Source organism: Acipenser ruthenus, chromosome 32 (assembly GCF_902713425.1).
Source record: "Acipenser ruthenus chromosome 32, fAciRut3.2 maternal haplotype, whole genome shotgun sequence".
Taxonomy (NCBI): Eukaryota; Metazoa; Chordata; class Actinopteri; order Acipenseriformes; family Acipenseridae; genus Acipenser; species Acipenser ruthenus.
In genome coordinates, this window is record NC_081220.1 from 2,092,109 (window position 1) to 2,109,730 (window position 17,622).

Consider the following 17,622-nt stretch of genomic DNA (forward strand, 5'->3'; position numbering starts at 1 on the left):
GTTTCTGGTGACATTCAGTGGATTATATTTGGAATCTTTTTTCAGTATTCTGAGATGACAAATTAATAGCTCAGTTGGTTAGAGTGAAAGAATTTGCCCTACGTCAGCCCGGCTAGCTCAGTCGGTAGAGGATGAGACTCTTAATCTCAGGGTCGTGGGTTCGAGCCCCACGTTGGGCGTCCTTTTTAAACACAAATTGTAGATGTTTCTTCGAGGCAACTGATCAATGTCTTATTCTGTTCACATTGTATACAGGATTGCAACAAAATTAGTTATTGGTCACTGTCATATAGCAATTGCTATTGTAAAATGAGTGCATCGTTTATAGCTATAACGAAATTGAAATAAATAATCTTACTTTTTTGGGTTGACTTCGATCCGTTTCTTTTTTTTCCAGTTGTCATTACATCTTTCATGGAGCAATAGTTGGTATGTGCGTAATAAACCCAATTGGGCCTTGATACAATAGACAACCCTAGACTGTGCTGAAATAAATAATGTGGTTTTCTACTGTAACAAACGCAGCTTGTCAGGATTCTATTATGGTGTTTCCGAGCTGTTGAACGTTTCTCATAATACACAGGTTTACTGGACTGACAAACAGAGCATATTTTTTTCTTCAGTGTAAATGGAAGAAATAACAGCATATCAGAGTGCCATTTTCTAATGTGATTAAGAAATGCAAAAAGCATCGTCCCTGGGTGAGCTTGAACCACCAACCTTTCGGTTAACAGCCGAACGCGCTAACCGATTGCGCCACAGAGACCAACCTGTTAAACCACCAAAGCATACGGTAGGGATCATCCTAGCATGTTAAACGAGGGCATTTCTCATGTAAGCTACTTCCAGTAATAGATCGTTTATACTGTTCTCAATGGTCCACATCCCAGCCTGAGACCACGATCCAGTGGTAGACGATGTTTTTCAAGTAATATGTTATTTGGAATATTAAAACAATCAAGTTAAATAACATGTTTAGACACAAAATATTTTTGAGTGACTTTAACAAGTAGTCTGTTTACAACAAAAATGCAATCTGTGTTAGGAACACTATTTTAGTCTGATTTAAAATGGAAATTAAAATGGTATTGAGTGCTGACAAGAGTTTGGTATCAGCTGTTGATTTTCTTAAAACAATCTTTTATAGTAAAATAAAGAAATGTATTCTTTTTAAAAATAAGTAAAATTGAACTGTCAAAAGTGGGATTTGAACCCACTCGTCCATTCAGAAACCAGAACACACAATTCTTTGGAAAGACAGAGACCTTGAGTCTGGCGCCTTAGACCACTCGGCATTCTGACAAGCTGTGTTTGTTATTGTAGAAAACCGCATTATTTATTTCAGCACACACTAGGGTTCTCGTATCAAGGCCCGATTGGGTTTATTACGCACATACCAACTGTTGCTCCATGAATGATGTTATGACAAGTGTAAAAAAAAGAAACGGATTGAAGTCAACCCAAAAAAGTAAGATTATTTATTTCAATATCGTTATAGCTATAAACGATGCATGCATTTTACAATAGCAATTGCTATTTGACAATGACCAATAAGTAATTTTGTTGCAATACTGTATACAATGTGAACAGAATCAGACATTGCTCCGTTGCCTCGAAGAAACATCTTCAATTTGTATTTAAAAAGGATGCCCACCATGGAGCTCGAACCCACGACCCTGAGATTAAGAGTCTCATGCTCTACCGACTGAGCTAGCCGGGCTGACTGGTGGAACTTTCTTTCACTGTAACCAACTGAGCTATTAATTTGTCGTCTTATTTGAGAAAATACTGAACGACAGAACCAAAGATTCCAAATATAATCCACTGGACGTCACCGGAAACAGCTTTGATGACACAAAGTCGTATGACACGAACCCTAAGAATGTTCTTCCAGATTCATTGTCGCTTAGAAACAACTGCAGCCTCCCTGCCTCAATACAAATAATACCAAATGAAAAATCAAATTACATGTATTTAAAAATGAATGGTCTCATCCATCTGGAACGATTGGTTCTGCATTTATACAGTATCAACCTTAATCTGAGTTGAGAGGCTCCCAACCTGTGGAGGATTTTAAATGTGAGGGGATGTGAATAGAGTCAAATACATTTGCATCATTGTTTATTCCATTATTCCTATATTTTTAGTGGTAATACTGACAATCCTTTATCAAGTTCACTGTACCTGTGTATTTGCATGGTCCAGTGTAAGAAGGTACGATTTTTCTGGAGTTCTTGGTTGCTCAGTTCAGCACCAGTCATCAGAGCTGAAAAACAACAGCAATAGGTACCTGGTATGGTAACTGGATCACATATCATTTATATCAACTGAATGTTTTCCTCCAAATATTATAATGCCAGTATTTGATATGTGTATACTAAAACATTGATTATATAGCACCCAAGTTCAAATCACACCATCAGTTATAAAAATGCATTGTAATAGATAATGAAATTAGCACTGAAAGGGAGACCTATAAAGTAGTTATAATGTGAAGATCATTATTTTTATAAGCATTGATTCAAATTCGAACTTACATGGTTGAACCTTCTGGGGCGATACCAGCTTATGGATCACTTCGTATCAGTCAGGTTGAGTCTGCCATCAGCCTTTCTTCTAAACAAGGGTTCCATCTGAACCTGAAAAAAGAGCATTTGTGACAGAATAGCAAGGATGCAGTTAAACAAAAGACTTCAATTAAACAAATAGCCTAAACACAAAATAGTCACAATGGCCAAATAAAAGGTTTCTACACAAAACAACAAGAAATCAAAAAGGGGTTCACTGGGTGAAAACAAATAAACACTACTATACAATGACAAAAGGGACTTACTGTTGAAAAAAGAGAGATTATTTAAAAAAAAAAAGCATGGAGTACCCATGTTCAAGTTTTTTAAGTATTGCTTTCAAAACAAGATCATTTTTCAATGAAAACTAAATTAAAAACCTAAAGTTAAATACAGTACTATAACGTTCATGGATACATAATTAAAAATAAATGATAGAAAAACACAGTGTATCCTATCCTATCAATGTACAATGCACTATTCTGGTACTATAATGCAGTACCACCATGATAATACGATTGTACTTTTTATTTCTAAGAAGTATCCTGGTATCTACAGTATAATGCAACACTACACCACGGTACTATATGGTACTATTTATTTTACCATGGTACGATTTCTGTTGTCCCGGATACAAGTATTACAGTATCATTATAACGGACAAATATATTAAATATAATTGCGCTTTGGATAAAACAGTCCCTCAAACAAGTTTCTAGCTGTCGTAAATATTACATTTTTTAACACTCAGAACTGACACCTATTGTAAAAATGTCAATCGTGTATTTTTATTGATAATATTACAAAACATAGAGTTTACTATCCGCGCATTTCTACAGCTGACATTTGTAATACGAACATATATTATTATTGGCATTTTTTTAATTTTTGGTGACTATACGTACAGTACTAGTGACAATTAAAATAATAGTGTAATAAAATTCTTCCCTTCAGATGATTGTATTTCGAAATAAACCGAAAGACTTCAAGATTCAATAATCTCCCATCGTTGAAAACGCTCAGTATTCTTGGGAGTTCTACGAGATCTGATTGGATAATTCCGTCACTTCATTCTTGGTAGCTCTGCGAAATCTGATTGGCTCTTTCCTTGTCAATTCTTGGTAGCGACTCAGGCTTTGATTGGTCAAAACTACCAAGATATTGTCAAGATTGAACATCGCCTTTTGGCTGGGTGGGAGGGACAGCTGGCCGGGCTGGGGACCGCACAGCTGAATAACTTATTTTGCTTTAATAAAGTCGGTCCACAATGCCTGGCATTAAAAGTGATTCACGAGAAGCAATTGCGGGATTTAATCGGAAATGATTTGGGCAACAAAACAAGTTCCCTGACCGGGAATCAAACCCAGACGGGGGCGGTAAGAGCGCTGAATCCTAACCACTAGAGCACCAGGGAAGCAGGTTACTGATGTGAGCATCTGGGATGGAATGAATTATTACCTGTGCAAAGAAGGGGCAGCAATCCTGCTCAACATCCTCAATACATGAGCAGTGTGCTGCTGGGCTGTGGAATTACTCTCTCCCTCTTGTGGTCACAGAGTATAGTGCAGTCTGTGCTGCTGGGCTGTGGAATTACTCTCTCCCTCTTGTGGTCACAGAGTGTAGTGCAGTCTGCTGCTGGGCTGTGGAATTGCAACAGAAATCCCTTCCCATGCTGGTGGAATGACATGCTGTAACCTCTATGCTGACACACACTGATGTGAGTCTGCAGGAATAACTGGGGTGTGGGACAGACAGCTTACAGAAACTCTCAGAGAGGAGAGCAAGGGGAGAATCATTGTGTTTAAAATGCTGGCCTGCTAAAGGGACATTTTAACATTCTTTAATATTCACTGTCAGGGGTGGAAGTTGCAGATGTTGAGATATTAGAGTCAGTGTTTCCCAGCATGCATCACTGTGAGCAGCTCCTTCCTCCAGACACAGACCACACTGTAGTGTTTAGATGACTGGGTGTGAGGAGCCTTGTGTTAACAATGGGAGAACTGGGCTGACTGGGCTGTTACTGTGTTATTACATTATGGACAGCAGTGGTGCTCTGGCTCCCTCTTGTGGTCAGTGTTAATATCAGGAGTGTGTCTCTTGTAGATCAAATGAATGGAAGCTATAGTGCTGCTGACAGTAGTAATCTCCTGCATCTTCAGCCTGGACTCCACTGATGGTCAGCATGAAGTTTGTACTTGACCTGCTGTCAGTGAATGGAGCTGGAGCTCCAGAGACTCGGCTATTCAGTGAAGAGAAGAGGAGTTTAGGAGCTCCTCCGGGTTTCTGCAGATACCAGGCTAGACTGCTGGTAAAACCAGAGCTACTGGATCTGCGGTTCAGAGTGACACTCCCTCCTATAGAGACAGACTCCACTGTGGGACTCTGAGTCAGGACAATCTGACTGCTGGATTCTGAAAATACAAACACAGAACATCAACCCACCGAGTCAACAGCCTCGTCCATTAACTGCATTCCACTGTGTGCTGAGGAAGCGCTGATATTAATAATAATTCATAATAATGAGGATTTCTTACCATGAACAAAGAGTGACAGTGTGCAGAGGTGGAGCCCCAGTGAAGCCATGTTCTCTGTGTGTCTCAGTGACTGTGAAAGGGCTGAACTGTCAGCTTTAAAAACCCTGAGCAATGGAGCAGTGCAGTTATTCTAGCTGTTGTGTAGAGCAGTGAGGCAGGCACAGGTATGCAAAGCACCTTCCTTTATACAAATCCTGTCCCAGGCAGTTAGATGAGATCTGAGCCGTGAGCACCAGTGGGGCTTCATAGGGTTGGGCCACTTTTACTGTTTTCTTCTATTTTTCCCCCAGTCAAAGCTCTCAGTATATCACTGCTGTCTAATCTGTGTGTATGTCTAAACTGACAATAATGTTCGTGTTTGTGTCATTATTTCAATCCTATTGAGAATTAAAGGGTATGTAGTGCCCTACCCCTGACCCTAGTGTTATACCTTCCCATGTGTTGCTGCTGCTGTACAAGTAATGGACCTGTAATTTTTCTTTTCATTGTTCTCATTTTGACAGCTTCTTACTCTTCTAAATGGAACATCTACTTCACTGTCTTTCACAGGCCTTTCCAAGATGTACCTTGAACTGCTATGAGTGTGTTTTCATGAATTCAATCATGCTAATATTTAACAAGCCAGGGGAAAAGGTAGAAAACTCATGTATTGATTTCTTTATTGATTGATTGATTGATGTGTGTGAAAGGGCGCACACAGTGACTGATCACACTCCATTGCCATGGCAATCCCAGCTCACTGAGAAACACATGGCTCTTGTATTGACATGTTGTTTTGAGAAAGATTGGAACAAACCAGCTTTCTTTCATTTGGAATTAGACTGAATTAGTGGGGAGTCTGTGATGTAGGGAATTCAAGTGAATATTATGAATGTGTTATAAATATTGCAAAATATACATGACATGTGACAGTGATATGAATGAGGAATTGTACATTTCAGTAAATACATTTTTATTTGTATTCACATTTCACCTATTATATACACACACATAATCAGTGATCAGAATATTCTCTCGTCTAAAACGGCATCAATGTCAATATCTTAACTGTCAAGAGGATGGATGCGGCCTCGCAAGATATGCTGACGCCGAAAAACTCTGTTAAAATCAGCATGAAAGAGAAGCAGCAACAGCTGCCGAGCCGTCTGGAAATGGGATTCTACGAATAGATTACACCCACTCAAAGGTATGGATACATTTTAAACAACAACTAAGCCTTGTGTTAGAACTATCTGACCTGCTGCAACTAGTGTCAATGTAGTAATGTGTCAAATTAAAGTTAGTAAGACTTACACTATAGCTAAGCTAAGTAAGAACTTACACACAGCTGGTGCAACCCAGCCCAGGATTCATGGACATCTTCATATGAGAATCAGATATGAAAAAAATGAGTTACATTTTTACAATTCTTGGAATAATTGAATGATGTTTCAGAATTTAGAATAGATGGTATCATCACTACATTACTAGATGACCCTGTAGTCACAACAAAATCAGTTTGTTTAAATAGACTACTATTGAATCCATACCTTCATGTAACTGTGTGTTGTTATTGAGCTCAGTGTGTTTGTGTGCAGCTGAGCTCCTCCACGCGCCGGGTCCCGTTTCATTGCCTTCACCCTCAGCACCTGCAGTAGGTCCCAGCTGCAGCAGTGCAGTCGCTGTGCAGTCCTGCTGAGGGAGGTTTTTGTACGGGTGTGTAGCACTGTGTGAACACCCAGCTACTGCTGGGGTAGTGTAAACTCTGACAGTAGTAATCTCCTTCATCTTCAGCCTGGACTCCACTGATGGTCAGAGTGAAGTCAGTCCCAGATCCACTGCCACTGAAACGAGTTGGGATCCCTGACTGAAGGGTACCAGTAGCATAGATCAGGAGTTTGGGAGCTTCTCCAGGTTTCTGTTGGTACCAGGCTAGACAGGGTTTACTGTTGCAAGTGCTCAGTGCGCTGCTGGCTTTACAGCTCAGAGCGACTGTGTCTCCTGGGAGAACAGATTTCACTGCTGGAGTCTGAGTCACAGTATACTGTCCACTGGATTCTGAAAATAATAATATAGAAAATAATAGTAAATGACTGAATTAAATGATTAAATCACATTAAATGTCAATCCTTTTTCACTTTGCATGTTTTACTTTTAGTACTTATATATTAAGAATTGCCCCATAAATAGATTTTATTTTAAAAGTGTTTTTCGAAATGATTCTTACCCTGAGTGCAGATGACAAGTGCCCAGATGAAGATGCTGATAAAAGTCATTGTTGTTGTGGATTCTGTTGCCATGAAGGGCAGCTCTCAATCATGAAGTGTTAAACTCACAGGGCTATAAACACTCCCAGAGCACTGAAGCATGTGCTGCCAATGCAAAGTGTCTTTTCTATGCAAATTGTCTTCCTTGGTACAGCAGCCACTTCTAGCCAAGCAGTGCTCTTAAGTTTAAACTCATTTTCAGCTGATGCAGTTTCTTTGCCTTTCAGAAAAACAGAAAAAATAAGTCTTCTCTATCAAGCACAAAAAAAATCTTATAGTTTTCTTTGTGTTGAGTTTGTACAAACACAGCTATTTCTCTCTCTTCTCCCTTCCCTCAAACAATCCATCTTAGCCACAGCTGTGATTATGTAGCTTTGTTACACAGTATAAATAATTATTAATTGTAAAATATTAAAATCAGAGCTGCAGGTTAACAGATCCATCATAAACTTTGTGAAATCAAATCCCTTCAAGAAGCAAACATTTTAATTTTGCACATTGCTAATGTTGAGTGAAAAGTTTCCAGTTTTTTCCTGTGGACCCCCTGGACTGTCTCTGAGGACCCCTGGTTAAGAACCACTGCTCTGGATAAAAGAGCATCATTTTATTACTCTCTCTCCCCCTCTTGTGGTCACAGAGTGTAGTGCAGTTTGTGCTGTTTGGTGTTTTCTCATTTTAAGGTTGTGGAGAGATATTCTCATGTCATGAGAGACAGGCTCGGCTGACTCAACTTACCGTGAATATTTTCAGAGTAAAGATCAGAAAAAATTCTCCTAAAAGATGTATTGGCATCGTCATGAATTCAGCATTTTAATTGGCTGAGAGACTCTAAATGATTTATATTGTTCTTTGAGCCACTTTGTGTGACTCAATGACCTAATAAAAGTTTCGTCACCCCAGCAAGTTAAACCAGTTGCTTCCAGATTGTTTTAATACATGCACTCCTTTTCCAGTTGGCTCCATAGCGTGGAACACTCCCTGTTTTTCACAGAACAGGACAGGTATAGAAGAATCTAACCTGTTCTTAAGAGCGTGATTATGCACATTTGCTTGCAGTTTAAACAATGGCTCACAGGAAATCTGTCCCTGGAAAATGAACGGATGTGGTTTCAGCACCTGTTATATACGATGGCTCCAGCCATAATACATTGAAACTGTTTCAAATAAAAGCAAAATTGATGAGAGTCCCTGCAATGGGGAACCTGTATCGATGGTTCCATGGTGTAATGGTTAGCACTCTGGACTCTGAATCCAGTGATCCTGGTTCATATCTCAGTGGAACCTGCTGCAATCATGTTTTAGTTATCTTACAAAAACACCTTATAGTCTGGTTTTGTTTTAAAATAACTAAAGCTTTAAACTCCTACAGCTAGTCCAAATAAATGAGTGGTGGGACTGTGTCAAAGTGGCTACTGAGTGAGAACAAGTGCAGAGGCGATGCAGTGCAGGAATAATCACAACCAGAATTTGGAATCCGTTTGGAAAAGGGCTCTTTTATTTGTAATCCCGGTCTGACGACCAAACAATAAAACTCTGGCAATACACAGCAATGTGTAAACCATGGAGGTAACAATAATAATGGGTTGCAGCCCAAATAATAAACTGTATAGTGAACACGGTCACCAATCCGGGGCTCGTGGTGGGTGATAACAATTAGAGTTCTAGAGTTCTCAAATTGCCACGTGATCGCTATGTCTACAGAAGTCGTCAGGAGGTTGCTTGGAAAGCAGAGCCAATTCTAGACAGCATTCATAAATGGGCAGACACATGGCAAATTACATTTAATAGAGAAGTGTAAGGTACTGCACACAGGGAATGCATTTCTCCCCCTTCCTTTCTATATTGGTTAAATGTGGGCTCTAGTCTTTTTTTAACATGACTGAGTCCCTTGTCCCTGTGCAACCACAATGTAGAAACATATAGAGAATGTATGGGATAATAAACATCACTGCTGTTTCTCTTAAAGCGTGTTTATTTATTTATAATACTGGACCCTGTCTTAATACTGTATTACATTCTGAATATAAATATAGCTGAATTATTAATTGTAGATAATACTTAGAATACCAGATACATATTTAGCATTAAAAAGCAATACATGTGAATTATTTAATAGTCGTTCATTATTTTGTGTATCAGCCGCCACACAAAGCTGAGCGCAGTGCGGTATACTGTAATGATGCTCCAGTCAGTCTGCCCGGACTGCACCTGAACCATCTTAAAAACACGAAGCCCCTAATAAGCTAATTTGTAAAAGTTAGTAAAGAGTTGCGCTAATATAACGAAGCTAAATTTGAACTCCTAGCTGGTACAACGAGAGAGGGCGAGAGGGCGGGGCAGAGAAGGAGGGGGAGACGCTGCTAGGCAACAGGCTCGTGAACATTCCACTCAGCTGAGCAGAGACCGTTAGAATTTAAAAATGCGAACGTTCTGAGCGGCGTTAGGCGCTTCGTTAAATTAACACACCGTTGCTGGCATTTTAATTGGGAAGAAAAACATATTTTAAATACTCAAATAGCACTGTATTTAAAAAATACTTTACTTCAGTTCCAGACCGTTTTCCAACAAATATTATTATTATTATTATTTATTTCTTAGCAGACGCCCTTATCCAGGGCGATTTACAGGCGTAAACAAATACATTTCTGGAATCACAGTACAAGTAATAATACAATTAAGAGCAAGATAAAAATACAATGAGGCAGGAGGGGAATGAGAATCCCTCAGAAAGACAACGAACTGCAGGAATTGATAGAAGTTTGGATTGTGTGAGATTCGCAGCGATAGCAAATCAGCTTAAATTATGTAGAGCTTGTGGTGTTATGCTGCCATCTAGAGGTTGTGATTGGAATTGAAACTATTGGCTTCAGTGAAGCAGGGTAGCATATATTTAATGCGATTAAAATCCTCGTCTATGTATAAAACATTTGCTTCAGAACAGTTAGTGATGATATAAGTAAGTTAACGTAGGCCTAGAAGAGGAGCCTGCAGTATTTAGATGTCACAATTCGGCGAGTTGAAGCTCTCATGTTGCAAAAGCGCAGCAGCAGGAGCCAGAAGATTGCAGTAGTGAGGCACAGGCTCGCATTGCCTGTTAAAGCTGCCTGGTCGCCATGGCAACTTACCACTCCCAGTAGTCACTCGATGAGGCGTTGCCGTGGTAACCATGGTCTGTGAGGCGCCGGTGTGAAAGAGTTGCAGTGCAGCGGTGACGTCGGAACAGTCTTTCTGATGAAAACGCAGATCAAGCTGAGAATGACGCTGCGCTTTGAACAGCGCTGTAGCTGCGCTGGAGACTGGAGGGAGCAGAGAAGACTAACGATGGAGCTCCTGCAGAAAAATACAAAAGCTGAATGATGAAAAGAATCACCCGAGCAGGTAGGAAAATAGCTGATACTGTCTACCAGCGCTGAGCAGAGAAATGACCTGCAGTGAAAAGAGCGAACAACAAAAAACAAACACAGACCAAAAACAAACACAGACGAAGGACGGAAGCAGTGCTGGGTGTAGAAATAGAAAAGAAGGAGAGATTGACATGCAAGCTACCTAACGGGATTGCCCATACCGCTCTGGTCACGCCCTTTTTACCTGACCAAACAGAGCTGCACAAGATAATGGCAGAGAGACTGGAACTTGATTGAAACTGAACTGCCCCCCCAGGAAGTAATTTGTTTGTCGCTATATAATCAATATGTTGTGTAGGCTAGATTGTACAAATAAATGTCCGGAGACATTCAAATCCAAACACGTTAAAAAAAATGAAATAGAGTGGAATAGAAATAAAGACGGCTTTGACCTCGACGTGATTTGAACACGCAATCTTCTGATCTGGAGTCAGACGTGCTACCGTTGCGCCACGAAGTCCTGGTGAAGTGCATGTTTGTTATGCAATGCTAGAGTGCACAGCGTGACATGACAGAATGCAATGTGTAAATTTACCAATAAAAGAAACATAAATAAAAGTGTATGTATTTATTGGTGAATAAACTATCTTGCTTCTACGATGGGACCAGGGACCTTACATCAGCAATCTAATGATCGTCCCACCCCAGAGAGACTTTGTCTTGACCAGGGATTAATATAATTTAAAAACAAACTGCGATGGTTCCACGCGATGGGAATGTGAATAGAGTCAGTTACATATATATATATATATATATATATATATATATATATATATATATATATATATATATATATATTTCAAGTAACTGTAGCTTTATTATCATAATGAAAACACATTACACATGACCACAGTTCTGTAACAAAATGACAATAACAAAGACGTTCCCATACCGGGAGTCGAACCCGGGCCGCCTGGGTGAAAACCAGGAATCCTAACCGCTAGACCATATGGGAAGCTGATTAATGAGCTCATGGACATGCAATAGTAGCTAGTATACAGCACAATGATTGGTAAAAAACCACGAAAACTGATAATTACAAACACGTTACAAATGAAAGCAAACTTCAAGCCATTTATATTTATTCTCAATTAACACAAACTCTTCAATTGCTAAAAAATAAATAAATAAATTAAAAATCTCCCTTTGTGCTTCTCGGAAGGCATACGATGGAGGGCGCACTGCAGTTTTTCAGTGGGGAATATTACAAATTAGCAGACTATGCTTTAAAATACACATGTAGGACGGGCGACTCTGTTACAAAGAATTGTCACACTGTATGTATCTCCATAATGCGTTGGGACTAAATACGCAGCTACGTTAAAAACTATTTGGAGAATGCGGGCAACGATCAAGCGCTCTACCATTAGAGCTAATTCCCCTTGGACTGTCTCCGCGATTCTCATAGGCTACATCGCAGCTTGATATGATCAATTCAGATTGTCCTAGTTTTTTTTGGCAATGTCTGCCATTTGCAAATTCAACAAATACATTAATTAACTAAATAGCAAATATTTCGACTAGAGGTATGTTTTCAATTTCTTCAAAAAGTAGTCTCAGCTCGTTGATTCAGTCGCTTTAAAATCCACCTCTGTCCCAATGCAGCAGCGCTGTGTGCTGTGGCTCGAGCTTGTTTGACGAGGCAGGCAATGCAAAAATGCCAAAACTTGCTTTTGTATCACATGACAAACTGAAGGTATGCTTTAACGTCTTGGCTGTGTCAAGTTAGTTTGTATTGTTAATGGAACCCTCATTGTTGCCCAGTCATTGTATCATATGAAGTAGAGCTTGCCAGTTGGGGCAGGCAGGTATGCAGCTTATCTGCCTCTACCCATAGAGGACCAATACATTTAAAAAAAAAAAACTGAACACAAGGTGTGTTTATGTAATCTGATACGTTACATCTAGATTTAACTGTTACGGTTAACACAATTAGAGTAAGTTATCATAACAATAGAGCTAAAAGAACATTTAAATAAGATGCCAGTTAAAAATGCGCCAAAAACGACAAAGTAGCCTCAGATTAGGACAACGGCACTGAAAGGGTAAGAAACACATTTGCAGCAAAACCCTTGAAATGACCAGAGCCTTCCTCCTCCTGAATACTATGCAGGTGGGCGGGGACTGAAACCTCCCCCGGCTAGAGAGATTGGTGATTGGTTGTTTCTTTAAATTATGCATAGAGAGGTGCACCCTGGGTATTACTTATCTTCTCTTTTTTACATTATACTTTAATTGAGTGGTTATTTCATTATGTGAATTTTGTGTTTGAAACGCATTGGCAATTATTAACATTACTATGAACAAGTGATATACTAGAAAGGAAACTGAATCAGACTCCGTCACTGCAGTGATACATGCCAGGAGTAGGGAAGTTGTTTTACCCACATTCTTGTTAAGACTGTACTTTCAAGGATCATTTCTGTAGTTTGTTTCTAATGGAATGCGTTTCTAAAGTGTTTGGTCTTGCTAACCGTGATGAGGAGTTACAGTGTTTTTTTTCTGAGCGTGAAGCGGGTCTGTTTCAAAGTTGCTGCTCTTGATCATTAATGACCGTTCCGCTCTATTTCGAGGATGGAGGAAGAACACAATCCGAGTGGTTCGTGAAATTTTATAAATGGTAAATAAAAAATAAAAAGGAGTTTTATATTTGTTAGCATCGTGGTGTATGAGATGTATTAGAGTTTCATAAAGATAGGATATATTATCTAGTTTAAGTGTGTAGTGTTTGGAAAGCGGGTTATTAATATTAAATAACAGTGGATTCTTGTGTTTTAAGCGACGCCTAGTGGAAGAGAAGATCATTACATGCATTTGCAGTCCTAAACTGGAGCAAAATAATCTATGTTACACTCACATTTTGGTGCATGTGTCGGTTTAGCTGGAAACAGTATTTTCTTATTAGAAATGACTGTTAATATAACAAGGAAACTGCAAGCAAGGACTAAAAACACCAGAATGACTATGAGCTGGCTGAGGCTGAAGATAAAGGGCGTCCTTTGTTGAGGGTGAAATGGATAAATGTCATTGTAGCATGTCATCTTTCAATGAGCTGAAAACAAACACGGAACAGTGCAAACAGTTATTCAGTACTTCTCGGTTACCAGAACACTAACATGCTGTCTGCAAACGTTATTGTCTTTGTTAAAAATAAAGACAGGAAAATCAAATAATTGTTTTTAGCTGGTTGTTTTTTTAAAAGAAAGTTTTCATATAGACTAGTCATTAAAATGTGTGTCCTTGAACAGCTTGTAATGTGTTCAAACTGTATACTACTTTATTATTATTATTATTATTATTATTATTATTATTATTATTATTATTATTATTATTATTATTTATTTCTTAGGAGACCCCTTATCCAGGGCGATTTACAATCGTAAGCAAATACATTTCAAGTATCACAGTACAAGTAACAACACAATTAAGTGCAAGATAAATACAATAACTTTGGTTCAAGCAAGTACAAGTATGACAAACTACAATTCAGTAACGGAGCAGATAACAGTGTCAGTGATAGTTACATCAGGATATGATTAAATACAAAATACTACAGATTAAACACTTGGCAGATTACAGTACTCTGAAGTACAGGATTAAATGCAGTAAAATAGGGGGCAGGTAAGAGCAAGTAAAGCACATTTAAGGAAGGGTGATAGTGTCCCAGGGGAAAAACAGAGGAGTTCTACAGGTGCTGTCTGAAGAGGTGAGTCTTGAGGAGGCGCTGGAATGTGGTCAGGGACTGGGCAGTCCTGATATCTGTAGGAAGGTCATTCCACCACTGCGGAGCGAGGGTGGAGAAAGAGCGGGCTCTGGAGGCAGTCTTCTAGTGCAGGCGGAGCGGAGAGGTCGAGTGGGGGTGTAGGGAGAGATGAGGGTCTGGAGATAGCTGGGTGCAGTCTGGTCAAGGCATCTGTAGGCTAGTACAAGAGTCTTGAACTGGATGCGAGCGGTGATCGGGAGCCAGTGGAGTGAGCGGAGTAGTGGAGTTGAAGCGAGGCAGAGAGAACACCAGGCGAGCAGCGGAGTTCTGGATGAGCTGGAGCAGACGGGTGGCGGACGCAGGGAGGCCAGCCAGGAGGGAGTTGCAGTAGTCTAGGCGGGAGAGTACCAAGGCCTGGACCAGGAGCTGGGTGGCATAGTTGGTGAGGAAGGGTCGGATTCTTCGGATGTTGCTCAGAAGAATCGGCAAGTGCAGCCAGAGTGGAGATGTGCTGGGAATAATACAGGCAGGGGTCCAGGGTGACTCCGACATACAGCAGCTTCCACAGCTAAACATCTGGCTGTGTTCCTGTCAATGCTACACTTTATAGCATGAAAACAAAACTGGTTAATTCACCATTGTGACATTTCAAACATTCTAGATTTATTCAAAAACAGAGACCAAAACTTCAAACAACAGCCGTGTTTCGACTCAAAAGAGCCGTCCTCAGTGTTTGAAAGAAACAAAGCAAACCCAGCCCTTAATATCGTTATTACCAATTAGTGAACATGATTAAACACAGGTTTGTTAAGCAGACAATTCATTATCACAGACATACACTTCATCAAGTAAAGTTTTCAATCAGATATTCCAACATCAATGATTGGCAAATAAGTGACAATTTGTAACCCAAACAAACCTTAATAGTTATTAATCAATTGATCAAGATGATTAGATCCAGGTATTGTTAAACAGCCAGCTCATTACCACAAACATACACTTAATGAAGTGAAAATTACAATGAATTATCTAACCATCAACGATCTGCAAATTGAAACAAGAAACAAACCCCACCCTTAATATAGTTCTTTAAATTGCACAATGGTGAATTAACAATGTGTTTGTGTGCGTACTCCATGTTTTCACACTATCAACACTTTTCTGAGCATCAACGCACCAAATACAAATGAATGAAATGCTTGAACTTTCAGCGTGAGGTTTAAATTTTGTAGCATTACTGATACACTTTATAGAAATAGATTTTTATTCATATTTATTTCACAATATTTATTTATTTTATAGTTTCAATTAGAAAAAAATATTGCATTGCTTTGAAGACATGTAAAGAAATAAAAAAAATATATATTGTATATTAATATTGAAATACGTTAATATGTGTTATAAATCATAGATTGCTTTAAAACGCAATAGAAATATGTAGGATTGTAATATGCTATGTGTGTATGTATGTATGCATGTATATATTTATTTATTTCCTTTAAGAGGAGTAAAGTGTCTGATTCAGTTTATATTTAAGTATCAGAAAATTAACACTATTCACTTTTATCTTTTCTTTACTGTAGCTAAATCAAGAATTATATTTTCCTTTTCATTTGAAACTAAATTAGTAAATATAAATCCAATGACAGCCCTTCAGCCTCTGCAATGTATTAGAATACATGAATAATCAAGATATTTACCAGATTGATCTTGTCTTTTATTTTGAGCCCTTGTTATTGAGCACAGTGTGTTTGTGTGCAGTTGAGCTCCTCCTTCACCCTCAGCACCTGCAGTAGGTCCCAGCTGCAGCAGTGCAGTCGCTGTGCAGTCCTGCTGAGGGAGGTTTTTGTACGGGTGTGTAGCACTGTGTGAACACATAGCCACTGGAGTAGTGTGTACTCTGACAGTAGTAATCTCCTGCATCTTTCAGCCTGGACTCCACTGATGGTCAGAGTGAAGTCAGTCCCAGATCCACTGCCACTGAAACGAGTTGGGATCCCAGACTGCAGGGAACTTGCAGAATAGATCAGGAGTTTGGGAGCTTCTCCAGGTTTCTGTTGGTACCAGGCTAGGTAGCTATTACCAAATACTGCGCTGCTGACTTTACAGCTCAGAGTGACTGTGTCTCCTGGGAGAACAGATTTCACTGCTGGAGTCTGAGTCACAGTATACTGTCCACTGGATTCTGTAAATAATAACATAGAAAATTAAAGTAAATGATTGAATTAAATGATTAAATCACATTACATTTCAAGTCTTTTTTCCAGTTTGCCTGTTTTACTTTTTATACTTATATATTAAGAATTGTCCCACAAATAGATATTTTTTAAACATGTTTTTCTAAATGATTCTTACCCTGAGTGCAGATGACAAGTGCCCAGATGAAGATGCTGATAAAAGTCATTGTTGTGGATTCTGTTGCCATGAAGGGCAGCTCTCAATCATGAAGTGTTAAACTCACAGGGCTATAAACACTCCCAGTGCACTGAAGCATGTGCTGCCAATGCAAAGTGTCGTTTCTATGCAAATTGTCTTCCTTGGCACAGCAGCCACTTCTAGCCACGCAGTGCTCTTAACTTTAAACTCTTCTAACTGATGCAGTTTGTTTGCCACTCGCGGGGGAAAAAGTAGCTTATAGTTTTCGTTGTGTTGAGTTTGTACAAACACAGCTATTTCTCTCTGTTCTCCCTTCTCTCAAATAATTCATCTTAGCCACAGCTGTGAATATGTAGCTTTGTTACACAGTATAAATAATTATTAATTGTAAAATATTAAAACCAGAGCTGCATGTTAACAGATCCATCATAAACTTTGTGAAATCTAATCCTTTCAAGAAGCAAACATTTAGATTTTGCACATTGCTACTGTTGAGTGAAAAGTTTCCAGTTTTTTCCTGTGGACCCCCTGGACTGTCTCTGAGGACTCCAGGTTAAGAACCACTGCTCTGGATTAAAGAGCATCATTTTATTACTCTCTCTCTGTCCCTCTTGTGGTCACAGGTTGTAGTGCAGACTGTGCTGATGGTCTGTGGAATTGCAGTAAAATCCCTTCCCATGCTGTAGTGTTTAGATGACTGGGTGTGAGGAGCCTTGTGTTAACAATGGGAGAACTGGGGAGGTAACTGCTGCCTATTTCAATTGTCTTTTTACTGTTTTATTACATTATTCA

The 17,622-nt window shown here is 39.3% G+C and overlaps 3 non-coding genes across 3 annotated transcripts; 1 reads left to right on the plus strand and 2 right to left on the minus strand.

Annotated features, from left to right (window-relative positions):
- Nucleotides 1-11,139: 11,139 nt before the first annotated feature.
- On the minus strand, nucleotides 11,140-11,211 carry trnaw-cca (transfer RNA tryptophan (anticodon CCA)). Its single transcript has one exon. It is a non-coding gene; the product is annotated as a tRNA-Trp (tRNA).
- A 423-nt stretch (nucleotides 11,212-11,634) lies between these two features.
- On the minus strand, nucleotides 11,635-11,706 carry trnae-uuc (transfer RNA glutamic acid (anticodon UUC)). Its single transcript has one exon. It is a non-coding gene; the product is annotated as a tRNA-Glu (tRNA).
- Nucleotides 11,707-13,148: 1,442 nt separating this feature from the next.
- On the plus strand, nucleotides 13,149-13,352 carry LOC117965312 (small nucleolar RNA U3). The gene has a single exon (XR_004661435.1). It is a non-coding gene; the product is annotated as a small nucleolar RNA U3 (small nucleolar RNA).
- Nucleotides 13,353-17,622: the final 4,270 nt, after the last annotated feature.